General features: G+C 47.4%; 1 protein-coding gene across 7 annotated transcripts in view; it reads right to left on the reverse strand.

The window, feature by feature from the left end:
* Positions 1-12,920, reverse strand: part of SIN3A (SIN3 transcription regulator family member A) — an 822,316-nt gene that overhangs the window by 290,146 nt on the left and 519,250 nt on the right. The window lies entirely within an intron of this gene.

The following is a 12,920-nucleotide window of genomic DNA, read 5'->3' on the forward strand; positions in this document are numbered from 1 at the left end:
AACAGATTACAAATCACAGGCTGCTACGGGAAAGTAAATGTTTAAATCAATATCAAATTCCAAGCTATACAAATTGGATCATCAGCCAGGTAAATCTTTAGAAACAACATCCACAATAGTGCTTGTACAATGCATGTGAATTAGTCTGTATAGCCGATCCGAGATCTCTGTGCAGCGGACAGGCTTGGGAAGTCTAAGATTCTGGCCTGGGAGGATAAATCAAGATCTCTCTACTGGAAGCTGCATCAATTGGAAACTTAAAGTAAATTACCTTCAGCATTCAGGAGCTTTACAGTCAACGGCATGAAGGAGCATCAGAAAGGACTCAACTCCCTAGCATGTTGGAGACTCAGGCATGGATTGGTTCATTTAGTACAGAGACCTTTGCTCTACAGAAGACAACAATGATTTGACATTTTAAAAAACCTGAACATTCCTTATATATGAACCCTTCTAGGAGCCAAAGACCGGATTCAGAAAAAAATCCTGAAATCAGCCATCACCCTACATTGAGGCTCTATCTCATTCCAGATATAAAAAGGTGCATATAGGTGCTATCCTACACACAGACATCCTTTTTCCCCCTCATTATTTCAATGGCTTCAGTAGTATAGCATGACTCACAAGACTGATGCTATCACTGTCACTGAGTGGATTTATTTACCAGAAGTCCACTCTGTGCAATGGAACGTTAGGATGAGAATCTGCACGTAGATACAGCAAACACAAGAAAAGCATTATCAAAGGTAAGCATCATATTCTTCTGATGGATACTTCTACTTGTTCCAAACAGGAAGCGGAGTCTGAGGATTGCACTTCAACCAGTAAGTGATAAAAAAAAAACGAATAAGCAAAATGGCTCTCCCTGCAGACCTGAACATCAATACAGTAGTGCCTTTTGAAAGCATGGACAGAAGCTGACATAGTGGTTTTGCAGATGTCCAAGAGAGAAATAGCTCAAGCTATAACTATTGTTGCAGCTTCCACCTTAATGGATTGAGTCTTAAGGACCTCAGGAGGGTCCTTTTTGCCCAAAGCATGACAGTTTGATGCAAAGGATAATTCACTGGATGAAGTTTGCTCTGCACCACCTTTCCAATCTTCTCACCAGCAAAACCAACCAACACCTGATCATCAACCCAATACTCCTTTATTTCAATATAGAAGCTGATGGCAGGCATGGGTCAAAGTACCAAAGAAGGTGGGAGGCATAATGGACTGCCCCGCATTTAAGGGTAACATCACTTTCGGAAAAAGGATTTCATGTTTGAAGAATCAGTGTGTCAGAAAGGAACAGTTTATATGAAGGTTGAACTAACAAAGTCCTAATCTCATTCATGCACGACGCGGATGTGAAGGAATAAAGAACGAATATGTTACTTAACCTGTAATCATCTATTCATAGCATGTAGTGCCCTAGATTCATGCCCTGAATTCATTTCCTTAGGACACGCCTTCCATCTAGTGTTGAGCTCAGACGTTTGCAACTTGCTTTGCTTCAAAGAAGTCTTTAGTCACGCTGTAAAGTGACTCCTCCTATTTTCTGTATTACGCATGGTCATCAGCCTTTATTAGATTGTTTTGGGCTGATCGGTGAGTTCAGGATAGGAGCAGTAGAAAGATAGTAAAGATGAACATGCATTTTATAGTTTGATAAAGATAAGTGTTGAAGAAGAGTAGTGTGCACGTCAACCATTAGCTTCCAGGGAGCAGAATGGGTGCATATGAATCGATGGCACTACACGCTGCAAATAGATGCTACAGGGTAAGTAACATGTTCCATTAATAGCATGTGCTGACGATATATGTATATATGCTTAACACTGAATTTAAAGAAGTGCCCCCGTAATGCGGTGGCTAGCTAATGGCTGACAGATGTTTAAACTAGTATTTGTAATACAGCTTGACCCACTCTATCTTGCTGGTTAGATAAGACATCAACACAATGGTGTTTTGTAAATGTATGTGGGTTATTCCATGTAGCTGCCTTACAGATATCCATGAGTGAAATGTGTCCTAGAAAAGCCAAAGAGGCTCCTTTTTAGGTCTCGCCTGACCTAGCACATGCGCTGTCTGGCAAGACTTTTAGGGCCATATGTAGGTAGCCTAATACCGGTCGGTAACGGCCGATTTTCGGTAAATATCCCGTTACCGACCGGTATTTAGGCTCTTGCTATGTAGGGGGAACATTTCAGGATTCGGTAAAATTACCGAATCGGTAATTTTACCGATTCGGTAAATACCGAATCCTGAAATGAGATGTAGGTGACACTCAAATGAGTGATGTGTAGGGAAAATAATTCGGTATTTAGCACCAAATATATGTTGGTGCTAAATACCGAATTCATTGCAAAAAGCAATATTTTGCTGGACTAACAGTGCCATGTGGCAGACATACATGCCCTTAGGGCATGTATGTGCGCCACATGTGCACACACGCAGGAATCAGGGGTGCAACAGGGTATCAATGTGACACCCTGCCACCCTTGAATGTGCTCCCCCTATTACCGAATCGGTATTTACCAATTCGGTAATGAGGCATACCTTCCCATTGATTCCTATGGGCCTCCAGGCCCATAGGAATCAATGGGAAGGTATGCCTCATTACCCAATCGGTAAATACCGATTCGGTAATTACCGAATTTCTCCGATTCGGTAATATTTACCGAATGATTACCTACATACGAGTTACCACTTCTTAAATACCGAATCGGTAAAGTTCGGTATTTAAGAAGTGGTAACTTGTATGCTACCTACATATGGCCCTTAGTGAGGGCTCAAAAAAATGCTACCATGGCCAGCCTAGAGCTACAGTGCATGTGCGTGCGCTTAGGAGCAGAGGTACCATATGGCAAACCTCATCATGCTCATTAACCCCTTCGATGCTCCGGAACGGTTCCGTCATGAGCATCGGTTGGGCTGTGCTCATGACGGAACCGTTCCGTCATGAGGACAGCCCCTGGGGGAAGCGCTGGCGCTTCCCCCCTTGTGCATCGATCTTGCCCCCCTTTACGGGGGTGGCAGCGGAAGAGCTTCCGCTGCCACCCCCGAGCCCCCCCACGCTTTCTGATGACGTCAGCGCGCACAGCGCGCGCCGGCGTCATCAGGAAGCGTTGGACGCGCTGGAATCCATTTCTTCCAGCGCGTCCAAGGCAGCAACAGGTAGGTTCCCTTGTCCGGTGGGGGCCGCGGGGGTGATTTCTTTTGTATTGAGGCATCGGGGGAGAGGAAAGAGTATTTCCTCTCCCCCGATGTCTCAATACAGGGCATTCCTGCTCCACGATCGCGCACAGCGTCGCGATCGTGGAGTAGGGATGCCCCACTAGACACCAGGGATTTGTTTCTTTGAATTTGGGAAGCGACCCCTTAGGCAAGGGTCGCTTCCTTGGGGGGCCAAATAATTCGAAGACTTTTCTGCCCCCCCCTGGGGGCAGATCGGTCTTCTTTCTGCCCGTTTCTGCCCCCAAGGGGGGCAGAAAAGCCCACTAGACACCAGGGATGTCTATTTCGTTATGTAGGAAGCGACCCCTTGGGCAAGGGTCGCTTCCTTGGGGGGCAAAATAATTCGAAGACTTTTCTGCCCCCCCCGGGGGCATATCGGTCTTCTTTCTGCCCGTTTATGCCCCCAGGGGGGGGGCAGAAAAGCCCACTAGACACCAGGGATGTCTTTTATGTTATGTAGGAAGTGACCCCTTGGGCAAGGGTCACTTCCTAGGGTGGCAAAATAATTAGAAGACTTTTCTGCCCCCCCTGGGGGCAGATCGGTCGTCTTTCTGCCAGTTTCTGCCCTCAGGGAGGGCAGAAAAGCCCACTAGACACCAGGGATGTCTTTTTCTTTATGTAGGAAGCGACCCCTTGGGCAAGGGTCGCTTCCTTTGCGGCCTAATTATTTAGAAGACTTTTCTGCCCCCCCCTGGGGGCAGATTGGTCGTCTTTCTGTCCGTTTCTGCTCCTGGGGGGGGGGGGCAGAAAAGCCCACTAGACACCAGGGATATAAATATTATTGTAGGAAGCGACCCCTTGGGCAAGGGTCGCTTCCTTGGGCCCCTAAATTTTTTGAAGACTTTTCTGCCCCCTCTGGGGGCAGATAACGGTTTTATTTTTTTGCCGTTTCTGCTCCCATTGGGGGCAGAAAAGCCCACTAGACACCAGGGAATTAGTTCAATTAGAAATAGAAGTGACCCCTCGCTTCCAGGGTGCAATTTGTTATATGTATTTGGCTCACCCGCCCCGGGACTGAGTAGCCTTTTTTTTCCTGCTGTTTTCTGCCCCACCTGGCACACAACCCGATTGACAATTTGGGTAGTGACATGGCATGTTATAATGTTTATTGTTATATTTTTTGTGATTTCCAATTGTAATGTTTTTTTTTTGTTTACTTTTTTGTTCTAGGTGAAGGCTTTTCTTCTTTTCACGTTGACGTTTTGGTACTGGTGGTTCTGCTGTTTGTGTAGTTTGGTAAGAGACTGTTTTTTTGTACAATGTAAATGTGTTTGATTTCTCTGCCTGTTTTTTTTTTGCAAATGGTGTAATAATAGCAGTATGTTTGGTTTTTGAGTGTCAAAAACTTTTTGCATTGGTGCTCGATGTGTATTTTGTTGTCTTCTGAGTAATTTGTTTTTTTTTCTTCTTTCTAGTTTGATATCGTTGGTCTTTGCTGTGTCACTGCAGAGTTTGTTTCTGGTGAGTGCAGCTGTCTCTTGTAATTGGATTGTATAGTTTTTGAGTACATTGATCTTTGTGATAAAAGGTACACATTTCTTTACTTACTTGGTTTGCACATTGTTGGTTGTTGTTGACTTGTTTGTGCAGTCTTCTATCGTCGTAAGTATAATGGCTAGCCGCAGGATGACTGCTCAGCAGGTTGTTGGTTTGCTGTTTGAGTCTTCCTCTGATATTGGGTCAGAGACTGACTCTGCTTCTGAGGGAGAGGAGGTAGGGGACGATTCTGGCAGTGAGTTTTCTCTCCGTATGGGGTCATCGGATGATGAAGATACTCTTAGTGCGGATGAAGTGCCTGTGTTAGAGGAGGAGACTGATGTGCCGATAGTGCAGCAAGAGGCATCTGGGCTGCAGCCTGCGGCTGCAAGGCTTCCCGTTGGTGTAGTGCGGCAAGAGACATCTGGGCTGCAGGCTGGGGCTGCAAGGCTTCCCGTTGGTGTAGTGCGGCAAGAGGCATCTGGGCTGCAGGCTGGGGCTGCAAGGCCTCCCGTTGGTGTAGTGCGGCAAGAGGCATCTGGGCTGCAGGCTGGGGCTGCAAGTCTTCCCGTTGAAAGTGATGACCTCTGGGTTGCCCCTGGCATGGTGCAGCCGGAATTTCCAGAGTTTACTGGTGTTCCAGGGTCTAGAGTGAATACTGAGAACTTTTTGCCTGTAAATTTTTTTCAGTTGTTTATGGACGATGTGTTTTTGGCAGAGATTGTTGAGCAGACTAATTTGTATGCCGAACAGTTTTTGAGGGACAACAGTGCCAGTCTTAAGCCACACTCTAGAGCTACCCGGTGGACTCCCACAAATGTTGAAGAGATGAAGAAGTTCTTGGGTTTAACTTTTTTGATGGGCTTGCTAAGGAAGCCATCATTGGCTTCATATTGGTCTAGCAGTCCCCTTGATGGCAACGTCTATTTTTCCGGCAGTCATGAGTCGTGACAGGTATTTGCTTCTGCTTCGGATGATGCACTTTGTTGATAATGGTTTAGCGTTGCCACGAGATCACCCTGATTGTGACCGTCTTTTTAAGATTAGGCCTGTCCTTGATCACTTTGTTGATCGATTTTCTGAGATTTATGCCCCTGGTAGAGAAATTGCAGTGGATGAGTCTTTGGTGTTGTTCAAGGGCCGCTTGGTTTTTAGGCAATACATTCCTAGTAAGAGGGCACGCTATGGAATAAAGCTGTATATGCTGTGTGACAGTAGGACTGGATATGTCTCTAATTTCAGGGTGTACACCGGTAAGGAATCTAGGTTTAACCTCCCTGGTTGTCCGTCCACTTTTGGAGTGACTGAGAAAATTGTTTGGGAACTTGGTAGAGGATTTTTTAACAAAGGCCACCATTTGTATGTAGATAACTTCTACACTGGTGTGCGGTTGTTCAGGGAATTGGCCAAAGTGGACACTTTTGCTTGTGGCACAATCCGCTGTAACCGTAAAGGTTTTCCGAAATAACTTGTTTGTCAAAAGCTTGTGCGGGGACAGTGCAGTGCGTTGCGTTGCCAGGAGCTTCTTGCTGTGAAGTTTACAGACAGGAGAGATGTCTACATGCTGACTTCCATCCATGATGAAAGCACTGTGACTGTTTGGGGTCAGGTCGCTGAAGTGCGCAAACCTGTGTGCATTTTAGACTATAATAGGCACATGGGTGGTGTTGACAGAGTAGATCAGAGGTTGGAACCTTACGCTGCTCTTCGTAAGGCTTACATTTGGTACAAGAAGTTGGCTATCCATCTTTTCCACTTGGCAATGTTTAATGCTTTTGTTGTGTTCCAGGATTCTTGCCCTGAGTCAAAGTCACACAAGTGAGGCACCATTTTTACCGGGAGACCTGGGGGAACGCTGGGTGGTGGTAAATTTGTGTGAGCCCGGTGATGCCACTACTTTCCCACCCCAAAATGTGTGAAAAAAGTGATTTTTTGAACAAAAATTGAGGTTTGCAGGGGATTCTGGGTAAGGAAACGTTGGGGGATCCACGCAAGCCATACCTCCCTGGAAGCCGCCGGGTGTCTAGTTTTCAGAAATGTGTGGGTTTGCTAGGTTTCCCTAGGTGCCGGCAGGGCTAGGGTTCAAAATCTACAGCTAGTCACTTTGCCAAAAAAAGGGTCATTTTTCACTGCAAAACCACGTTGCGTTTTGCGCCGTTTCCTGTCGCGGGCACTAGGCCGACCCGCACAAGTGAGGTACCATTTTTCTCGTAGGACTTTGGGGAATGCGGGGTGGGTGGAAATTTGTGGATCCACGCAGATTCCAGAACTTTCCATCACAGAAATGTGGGGAAAATGTGTTTTTTTTGTCAATTTTTTACGTTTGCAAGGGATTCTGGGTAACAGACCATGGTGGGAGGCAGTCAAGTCACCCCATCCTGGATTCCCCTGGGTGTCTAGTTTTCAAAAATGTATAGGTTTGCTAGGTTTCCCTAGGTGCCGGCAGGGCTAGGGTTCAAAATCTACAGCTAGTCACTTTGCCAAAAAAAGGGTCATTTTTCACTGCAAAACCACGTTGCGTTTTGCGCCGTTTCCTGTCGCGGGCACTATGCCGACCCGCACAAGTGAGGTACCATTTTTCTCCTAGGACTTTGGGGAACGCGGGGTGCGTGGAAATTTGTGGATCCACGCAGATTCCAGAACTTTCCATCACAGAAATGTGGGGAAAATGTGTTTTTTTTGTCAATTTTTTACGTTTGCAAGGGATTCTGGGTAACAGACCATGGTGGGAGGCAGTCAAGTCACCCCATCCTGGATTCCCCTGGGTGTCTAGTTTTCAAAAATGTATAGGTTTGCTAGGTTTCCCTAGGTGCCGGCAGAGCTAGGGTTCAAAATCTACAGCTAGTCACTTTGCCAAAAAAAGGGTCATTTTTCACTGCAAAACCACGTTGCGTTTTGCGCCGTTTCCTGTCGCGGGCACTATGCCGACCCGCACAAGTGAGGTACCATTTTTCTCGTAGGACTTTGGGGAACGCGGGGTGGGTGGAAATTTGTGGATCCACGCAGATTCCAGAACTTTCCATCACAGAAATGTGGGGAAAATGCGTTTTTTTTGTCAATTTTTTACGTTTGCAAGGGATTCTGGGTAACAGACCATGGTGGGAGGCAGTCAAGTCACCCCATCCTGGATTCCCCTGGGTGTCTAGTTTTCAAAAATGTATAGGTTTGCTAGGTTTCCCTAGGTGCCGGCAGGGCTAGGGTTCAAAATCTACAGCTAGTTACTTTGCCAAAAAAGGGTCATTTTTCACTGCAAAACCACGTTGCGTTTTGCGCCGTTTCCTGTCGCGGGCACTATGCCGACCCGCACAAGTGAGGTACCATTTTTCTCGTAGGACTTTGGGGAACGCGGGGTGGGTGGAAATTTGTGGATCCACGCAGATTCCAGAACTTTCCATCACAGAAATGTGGGGAAAATGTGTTTTTTTTGTCAATTTTTTCCGTTTGCAATGGATTCTGGGTAACAGACCATGGTGGGAGGCAGTCAAGTCACCCCATCCTGGATTCCCCTGGGTGTCTAGTTTTCAAAAATGTATAGGTTTGCTAGGTTTCCCTAGGTGCCGGCAGGGCTAGGGTTCAAAATCTACAGCTAGTCACTTTGCCAAAAAAAGGGTCATTTTTCACTGCAAAACCACGTTGCGTTTTGCGCCGTTTCCTGTCGCGGGCACTAGGCCGACCCGCACAAGTGAGGTACCATTTTTCTCGTAGGACTTTGGGGAACGCGGGGTGGGTGGAAATTTGTGGATCCACGCAGATTCCAGAACTTTCCATCACAGAAATGTGGGGAAAATGTGTTTTTTTTGTCAATTTTTTCCGTTTGCAAGGGATTCTGGGTAACAGACCATGGTGGGAGGCAGTCAAGTCACCCCATCCTGGATTCCCCTGGGTGTCTAGTTTTCAAAAATGTATAGGTTTGCTAGGTTTCCCTAGGTGCCGGCAGGGCTAAGGTTCAAAAACTACAGCTAGACTCTTCGCAAATAAAGTGTAAATTTTCAGTGTGAAAATGTGGTGCGTTCACCCTAGGTTTTGAGCCACTTCCTGTCGTGGGCACTATGCCTACACACACAAGTGAGGTACCATTTTTATCGGGAGACTTAGGGTAGTTCAGATTTGTAAAGCAACTGTTATTACCTATTGATTTTTGATGCATTTCTCCCTTCCAAATGAAAGACATTGTGTAAAAAAAAAATATCATTTTGAAAAATGACCAATAATTGTCATGCAAATATGAGTATTCCCAATTTCGAAAATGTACAAATATGCACTGTTTCTAAACTCTGTAATTTGTTCCCATTTCAGAAATACATAGGTGTCTTTCATACCGATTTTTCCATGTATACATTTTCCCACAATAATTGCTATATACCCGGAACAAAAAAAAAAAAACATTACAAAATGCTGCGCAGTTTTCTACTCTGGGTTCGTTGGGCTCTTGGTGAACCTACAAGTCCTATATGTCCCCACAACCAGGAAGGTCCACCGGATGTAACGGTACATTGCTTTCAAAGAGATGTCATAATTCGAAGAAGTTACAGGTGAAAACGTTGACTCAAAATGCTGCTTTTTTCAACAAATTTTTAATTTTTCCTATATTTACCTGTAAGTTTCTATAAAGAAACCTTGATGGATCTACACAAATGACCCCTTGCTGAATTCAGAATTTTGTCTACTTTTCAAAAATGTATAGCTTTCCAGGATCCATTATTGTTTTTGTACCCATTTCTACCGTTAACTGGAAGGAGGTTGAAAGCACAAAAAATAGCAAAAATAGGGTATGTCCCAGAAAAATGCCAAAACTGTGTACAAAATGTTGGTTTTCTAACAAATTCTGTCATTCCCTAAAAGCTGGAGAAATGGTGATTTCAGCCCCACAAACCCTTTTTTGATACCATTTGCAGAGAAAAACCCAGAAGCTTTCATTTGCAGTCCGTTTTTCCAATTTTTCACAAAAAAAAACAAAATTTTGCTGTATTTTGACTAATTTCTGGGAACCCTGTAGGAGAATCCACAAACCCTGGGTACCTTTAGAATCCCCAAGATGTTGGAAGAAAAGGACGCAAATTTGGCATGGATACCTAATGTGGTCAAAAAGTTACAGGGGCCTAAGCGCGCACTACCCCAAATAGACCAAAAAAGGCTTAGCACAGGAGGGGAAAAGGCCTAGCAGCGAAGGGGTTAAGCGCCCGCGATCACTTTCGCGGCGTCCCGTTGATGTTCTCGTTCAAAGAACATCAAACATCAAAGAACATGTTGTTGTGTTAATGCTTTGCTGCGCCCGTTTGACTTACAATGTGCTTTCTCTTTCCACAAACTCGATGTTTGTGTTCCTTTATTTTGATATGCTTTTAGTATTACTGTCACACACACAACCCCACACACACAACCACACCCACACAACCCCACACATACACACACCCACAACCACCAACCCCACAACCACACCAACAACCCGACACACAACCACACAACACCACACCAACAACCCGACACACAACCACACAACACCACACCAACAACCCGACACACAACCCCACACAAATACACACAACCACACCCACACAACCCCACACACATACACACAACCACACCCACACAACCACATACACACCCACAACCACGCCAACAACCCCACACACAAACACACACAACCCCACACACAACCCCACACACAACCACACACACCCACACATACACACACACACCTGCAACCCCACACACAACCACAACAACCCCACACACACAACCACAACAACCCCACACACACAACCACAACATCCCCACACACAACCACAACATCCCCACACACAACCACAACAACCCCACACACAATCACACAACCCCACACACAATCACACAACCCCACACACAACCCCATACACACCCACCCCCACCCACACCCACACACAACAACCCACAACCACACACAGCCACACTGTGAGAAAGTGCCATTTTTCTTGCATGGTATGCCCCCACTTTTTGCTGAATGTACTTTGACTAAGTGTGCCCTGGACTCCTGCCAATCAGGTGCCCAGGGCCTATGTTCCTTCCCTAAAACACAAAACCCAAATTGGCAAACCCTGGCCACATGTCAGCCCCTGGTAAATGGTACCCAGGGCCTTGTGACAAGGGAAGGCCTCTAAGGGCTGCAGCACTCATTGTGCCACCCTTAGAGGCCCTGTACCCTTACACACACACACTGCCCTTGCAGGTGTCGGGTGCCCCACAAGTTACCTGCTTCTTGTGGAGCTATCTCACAGAGACGACATGAGCTATCGCCCCACGCCAACCCTATCCCACTCTGGGGTGATCAACAAGCTAGGATAGGGATGGAAGCGGGGAAGGTAGCCTAGAAAATGGCTGGACGATGTCAGGAAGATGGTAGCGGATGTCCCTCTGGTTGGAAACGCCTTGGGCCCCCAGCTGGACAGGGAAACAAGGGAACACCTGTTACCCACAGCACAACACCCGTATTACCATACACTATCACACACTCATGCGGGAGCCAGCAATTACCTCAAACGGGGACATCACGGTCTGTCCCCATTAAGAGTCACGAACATAGTCTTGCCATAATCATCAGCGCTCCTGTGCACTCCTCAACGTAAATTCAAAGCAAATTAGCGCTCCTGCGCGGCTGAACAGTACATCAACTAGCGCTCCTGCGCAATATGGCAAGTGAAGGACCAAGGAAAATAACAAGAACCCCGGCGCTTGGCAGCAATAATGGCGTACAGGTAATCCAGGCAGAGACACAGGCACCTATAGGCGCTCCAGCGCTGTACCACTAGGGTACACAAGTCAGGAACAGAAAACAAATGCGCTCTAGCACTGGGGATTGCAGCAACCCAAGGCTACAGTAGAGAAATGCTCCAGCGCTGCAAGTCAATAAATCAGGAAGCGCTACAGCGCGGCAAGTCCATAAACCCAGAAGCACTCCAGCGTGGTAGGTCAATGGATCAGGAAGCACTACTGCGCGGCAATTCTACGAACCCAGAAGCGCTCTAGCGCGGCGATTCAACGAACCCAGAAGCGCTCCAGCGCGGTGATTTCCTGAAGCACCCAGGTCGCAAGACAGGCTTCCGACGTCGGGACTGGCGTTGATGCGAAGCGCAACACCGGGGGAAGCCGCTGCTGACATGCGGATTCCTCCCGGAAGCGCTGGTGACGTCACGGCGGTTCCGGCAAGGAGTGGTGGACCGCTAACCATCTGGACACCGGAAGTGAGGGGATTGCATCCCGCATGAGGCAATACACAAGCGCTCCAGGCACTCAGTGACAAAGACGAGAGGGGAAGGTGGGCCAGCAGACGAACCATGACCGCACCCCCGCCCAAAACAAAACCCCCACCTGTAACAGCAGAATCACACAGTAGTGGCGGGGCGAGGGCTGGATGGGTGACGGATATGGAAGGCGCGAACCAACCGGGAAGTGTGGCGGACATGCGACAAGGGCTCCCAGGACCTTTCCTCCGGACCATAACCCTTCCAGTCAACCAGGTAAAAGCCTCCCCCGGGAACGACGGGAACCAAGAATAGCCCGGACCTCGTACTCAATGTGATCATCCCTAAGAACAGGAGCAGGAGGGGAGGACACCAGGCATGTAGGAGGGGAGGACACCAGGCATTCAGGGTGCACGGGGCGCAGAAGGGAGACATGGAAGACGAAATGAGCCATTTTCGTGAGGGGGTCCACTATGGTAAGGACGGTGGTGTAACCCAACGTGGTGGCTGATAACTCCACTACGAAGTCCATGGAAATGGTGTGCCAGGGACAGGGAGGAACAGGAATGGGATGTAACAGTCCAACGGATGGCCCAGACACGTGCTAACCCTGGGCACATAATGGACAACGCGCGACGTGTGCCCTAGTGTCTTCCTCCAACGTGGGCCACCAGAAATGCCTCTGTAAAAGGTCCACAGTTTTGTGATAACCCGGATGGTTGGATAAAACATGGTCGTGGCACATGTACAGGGCCTGCTGTTGGCGAGCTACCAGAGGAAGGTAGTATTTGCCCTCTTTATACAAGAACCCGTTCTGTGCGGTGATCCCTTTGTGGTTCTGGGCCAAGGAAGATGGATCGATCTGTGAGACGTCGTCATGGAGTCGGGAGAGGAAATCCGCAGACAGCACAACACCCTGGAAACAATGTTCAGGAATGATGGGCATAGGTTCGGTGGTTGACACAGGGTCGTTGGCGTCCACAAGGCGGGATAGTGCGTCGGCCT

The sequence above is a fragment of the Triturus cristatus genome, chromosome 3_1 (assembly GCF_964204655.1).
Source record: "Triturus cristatus chromosome 3_1, aTriCri1.1, whole genome shotgun sequence".
Lineage (NCBI taxonomy): Eukaryota > Metazoa > Chordata > Amphibia > Caudata > Salamandridae > Triturus > Triturus cristatus.